Genomic DNA, 5,710 nt, shown 5'->3' with positions numbered 1-5,710 from the left:
GTAAGAGGTCCAGGCTTCTGTCTCGGAGTTGAATACTGGCGGCGGTGGAGCCATGGCCGAGTTCATGGCTGCGTTCGCGGGTGTTCGACCTCCTCGTCGCTACTGAAAAGTCAGGACTCCGGTAGCTTAAATCAGAACTGGTTTATTCATAACGAGGTAAAATACAAGCAGTGGAACGGTAGTCATCCGAATGAATGCAACGGCTAGTCCGTTGCCCTATTTATACGCTTAAAAACGGCGGGCTTTTTCAACTGACAACAATTTAACTTTCGCGGCTATTTTCCGAATAGCCGCGTCTTAACCAATCACCGAATTTCTGTGAATATTTTTAAACAAACACAACAGGAAGGAAGAGTGGAACAAAGAAACAGAGAGAGAGATGAGAGAGGAAGGAAGAGAGAGAGAGAGAGGAAGAAAGAGAGAGAGATGAGAGAGGAAGGAAGAGAGTGAGAGGAAGAAAGAGAGAGAGATGAGAGAGGAAGGAAGAGAGTGAGAGGAAGAAAGAGAGAGAGAGATGAGAGAGGAAGGAAGAGAGTGAGAGAGAGGAAGAAAGAGAGTGAGAGAGAGGAAGAAATAAAGAGGTTCTTTTAATAAAAAAGAAGGGATTTATTTATTTATTTATTTATTTATTTATTTATTTATTTATTTATTTATTTTTCTATGCCGCCCAGTCCCGAAGGGACTGCTGCTCAGACACTATACTTTTCCGCCCACACCGAAAAAAAATTAGAGGGAACACTGCACAAGCCTGACAATAATGTGGAAAAGTGGTCATCTTTACCACCTCACTTTTCCTCAACTTCAACAAGCAAGGTGAGTCAGCTTTGGATTATGAGAGTGTGTCTCTAATTAACACAAATGTTTGGTGGGAGGCAGGTTTTAAAGCCCCAGCTCAGCAAGTGCCCCCACTCAGGTGGCTTCAGCCTTTGGATCCAATAATCCACCTATGGCAACTGCTTCACAGTTACTACTGCTAGTTAGTAATATAACAGCCTTGCCTACTACACCTGGCATTCAGGTAGGGCAACAACCAAGGACTGTCCAAACAGCCCAGGCACCAATATTGGATCCTAACAATATTCAAAATATTATTGCCCAATACTATACAACAGTGTATGGCTGCTTTTCAGCAAATGGCTGTTTTTCCACTCTACATGGTGATTACCGGAGCTTGCTCTAGTCACCCACAAAACCAGGCCCAGCCTCTGCTGAACCAGCCTTCTTTGCAACACAAATCTTTGGAGGATTAGAGGATCATAATTATTCAGCTACCTCAGATAATGAGAGCCAAGGCTCAGCAATGGAAGAGGCAGAGTGTCAGGATGAGGCCCTCTCTGCTGATGAAGCTTTACCAATAGAGCAGCCTACTCCTGCAGGCCTTTTCCCACCAGCCTTATTTAAATCACTTCTCCAGAAGGCCTCTGGCCTGGCCAAGCCTCCTATCACAGGAACTGGAAGCAAAGCTTCTACTTCCCATTCCATATATTGCTGAACAAGTCCAGACAGTGGCCCTTATTCCAGCTCCTCAGCTGTTTATTGATAACATTCAGAAGCAGTTCGCTCTTCCTGTGGCAGACTCAATACCTCGAACTTTTGACAAGAAGCATTTCAATGTAGCTCTTGAGCTAGCAAACTTGCTCAAGCCCCTAACTTATCACCTACAGTTAACAACAATGGCAAAAAAACCATAGTAAAATGGGGCAAAACTCACTTAACAAATGTCTCAGGTAAGAACTGAAAGTTTGGGTTCAATTCTGGTCATAGGTTGAGAACCACCTCTATAACTCATATTAGCTTTCCTAGGGCTAAGATTCCAGGCTTTCCCTCCCGTCTGTCCTTCCACTCCCAGCTCCCAAATTTCCAACTTCTCTTCCAGCCAACAATATAAACAGGAAGGAGGACCCCTGTGTTATTGATTGATGGTGATAAGAGCCAATCAGCATTCACTGAATTTGTGGGTAATAGGAAATGGCCTTTCCCAACACAAGGCCTCCAAATCAGGCCTGAGATGAGAGATGTTGAGATGTGGTCCATGCTGTTTGTCCTCCTGTAATTCCCCCCAGGATGAGACAGCCAGTGTTTTCAATGGTTTGCATCAGGGGTAGGTTCCAACTTCCCTCGCTGCTGGTTCGCATGGGTGCGCTTCGTGGGAGGGCCAGTTCTTTGTGGGCACACATGCACAGTAAGAAAAAAATCCCCTCCCCCCCAAAACCCCAAAGCCAAAAAAAAAAAGATGGCCTCCATATGCACAGTACAGGAACTTGGCTTCTGCACATGCTCAGGAGGAAAAACATTTTTGAAATGTGGTGGGAATTTCTTTTTATTTTTAAAGATGGTGGTGTCCATGGACCGGCACTGACCAATCCAGTTTTGTGACATTATCATGACGGCACCAGTGGGTGGCTACCGGTTCTTGTGAGCCAGTACGAACTGGAAGAAACCCACCTCTGGTTTGTACACTTTTTGCAGTGAAGAGAGACACACAAACACAAAAGCCCATAATTAACTATGAGTAGGTTTATGATGGCGATAAAATACCAAGGCAAAAAAAAGCAAGGCAACAGGAAGGAATTATTACACCAGATATTTCCATTTGGGAGCAAATTTTATTTATTTAGACTGGTCTATATCATATACATGGCATATACATGGATATTCTAATTTTTCAAGTTTCACCTGCAGCATCACATGATGCTAGATTAGTTAGACCAGCTGGACATGCAAATCCAGATTCTCAATACAAAGTTATGGACTTTCTTAACTTAATTTTGATTTTTCATATTATATGGGCTTAGAAGTCAAAATCTTTTAAAAATCAGTTTCTGTGGAAATTTGATGGGCTTAAAAGACCATACATTTCATTAGGAGTTTAACATAGATGTGGCTGCTCCATCTTATTCTTATTTATCTGAAAGTTCTAGGTTAACATTTGTTTTAAATTATTATAGATATATAGACATTTGGTCCTACCTCAAGGCATTGTTTTAAACCAGGAGTCTCAAATTCAATTTACCTGGGGGCCGCTGGAGGTAGAGGCTGGGTGAGGCTGGGCCACATCAGGTTTTCCCCCCAAAAAGCTCTTACAAAAACATTCCAATGTTATCAAATGTCTTTATTTTTTCATCTTGTTTTATGTTAAAAAATAAAAATAAATTAACAAATTCATACAAAAAATAAAAATAAATCAGTAATAAATAAATAAAATGAAAATGATAATAATAATAACAACAACAACAACAATAATACAGCAGATATAGAAGACTGAAGAAACCACATATACTGTAATTGCTGACTAGAGAAATGTAATTAGTATTATTGAGATTCAAATGTCTGTATTAATAGTTCTTTAATAATTAACTTTCTGAACATGAATGGAACATTGAACATGAACTGTTTTGAACGTGGCTTCTTCTCCCTACTTCTTGCTGCTAGAGATCTGGCAGCTCTTACTCTTGCATAACTAAGCCACATTTGGTTTAAAGGAGGAAGCAGTTGAGACCCTCCATAGGGCTTGAAGATGCTCACCAGTAAGTCTGGACCTGTACTTGGATTTGTTAAATGAGAAGCTGGAGGCCGAGGAAGGTTAACAGCTCTTTATTGGCAATCAGGAACAGTTGAAGTGACCAGCTCGCAGGTAGGAAGTGACTGCTGGCTACCGGCTAAAGCAGCGCCTTATATACCTTGCTGGCGTGGGGAAAACAGCCGTGAGTTCATCTTTTTAAAACTTTCGCGCCAAGGTTTCCCTTGGCCGTGACTTAAGCCAATCAGCGGTTACCTTTATTTAAAAATACAAACATAATACACTTTCCCCCATAGGTTGAACAAACTGTCAATCATTTAGATATGTGATGTAGTCTTGTAGCCTGATTGGTGGCTTGCCGACTCGCACAGACCTGCGCAGTTCAGTTTGCAGGGAATTGTCCTCCTGGTCAGCTGGCTCCTGTGCTGCTCCGTCCTGGTAAAGATTGTCTTGCCCTATGGACGTAGAAGGGGTCTTTCCAACGCCAGCCGCCAGGGTTCCAGGGCAGCCACCGCTGGATGCCAGAAGAGGATGCGGTGAGTAGTCTGGTTGGTTTTGGTAATTCCCAAGCGTTTTATCTATGGGAAAAATGTCATTGTTACTTTGTGTTAACTCACTTGGGTGTCGTTTTCTGATTTGGTCTATGTGTCTGCGCCAGATTTTCCCATTGGCTGATTGGATCGTGTATGATTTGGGGCCGGTTTTTGATTCAATTGTCCCCTCTCTCCAGCGGAGATTTGAGTCAAAGTCTTTTGCTGGGTCACCCGTTTTAAAAGTCCGTTCTGGTTCCGTTGTATGCTTGTCTTTCCTTTCGGAATACTCTGGGTGAATTTTGTCCAGCTGGGAATGGAGTTTCCTCCCCATGAGAAGATCTGCTGGACTTTTGTTTGTGCTGGCCGACGGGGTGATGTGCTGGACTAATAGGAATTCGTCCAACTGCTGTTGCCATTCTCCAGGTGCTGACCGGTGCAGGGCTTCTTTTGCGAACCTCACCATGCGCTCACCATAGCGGCCGGGAAATGGGGAGATATTAATGCATGTTGGATCCCCCTTTCGGCCAGGAAGACCTCCATTTGCCTGGAGGTTAGTTGTGGACAGTTGTCTGAGACGAGCACATCCGGCAGTCCATGTGTTAAGAAAAGTCTCCGCAGCCCCTTTATTGTAGCTGCTGTTGTAGTTGAGGTCATTAAGACAACCTCCAGCCGCTTGGAGTATGCTTCGACCACAATGAGGAATGATTGTCCCGCTAGAGGTCCTGCGAAGTCTATGTGTATGCGGGACCATGGTCCCTTTGGTGTCTCCCACTCCGTTGGTTTGGTCTTTGGTGGGTTTGGGCGAGTTTGTTGGCATGGGTGACATGTGGCTACCCAGATTTCTATGTCCTGGTCTAAACCTGGCCACCAAAGGTGGCTCCTGGCCAGGCTTTTCATCTTTACCATGCCTGGGTGACCCTGGTGTAACAATTTCAATGCTTTCTTCTGTAGCTGTTTAGGAATTACCACCCTGTCACCCCACAATATGCAATCTCTTAATACATTTAATTCAGTTTGTCTGTTCTTGAATACCTGGCATGTCTCTTTTGGAATTCCCCCCCCCCCTCCGGCCACCCTTTAAGTACCCATTGCTTTACTCGGGATAACACAAGGTCTATTTCTGTCTCTCTGGCTATTTCCGCTGCCGTTATTAATGGGTTTTCTTGCATTTCTATCAGCAATACATTGGACGCTGGGGTTGGGTCGTGTACTAATTCTGCCTGAGGACACCTACTTAACATGTCTGCGTGCCCAATTTCCTTCCCCCTCCCTGTGCTTAAGTACATAATTATAAGCAGCTAAAAAGATCGTCCAGCGGGTCATTCTCGGAGACAGAAATGTGGGGGTCTGCTTATCTCCTGCTAAAATGCCTAACAATGGCTTGTGGTCCGTAATCAATGTAAAAGAGTGGCCAAACCAATATCCATGGAAGCGTTTAACGCCTGCAACTAAAGCTAATGCCTCCTTATCTAATTGAGAGTAATTCCTTTCTGCAGGTGAAAGGGTTTTAGAATAAAACGCAAATGGGGCATCTGCGCAGGGAAAACAGACGTGAGTTCCTCTTTTTTAAACTTTCGCAACAAGGTTTCCCTTGGCCGTGACTTAAGCCAATCAGCGGTTACCTTTATTTAAAAGTACAAACATAACAGGATTTATT

Source organism: Erythrolamprus reginae, chromosome 2, assembly GCF_031021105.1.
Source record: "Erythrolamprus reginae isolate rEryReg1 chromosome 2, rEryReg1.hap1, whole genome shotgun sequence".
Taxonomy (NCBI): Eukaryota; Metazoa; Chordata; class Lepidosauria; order Squamata; family Dipsadidae; genus Erythrolamprus; species Erythrolamprus reginae.
Note: the sequence above shows the minus strand (reverse complement) of the source record.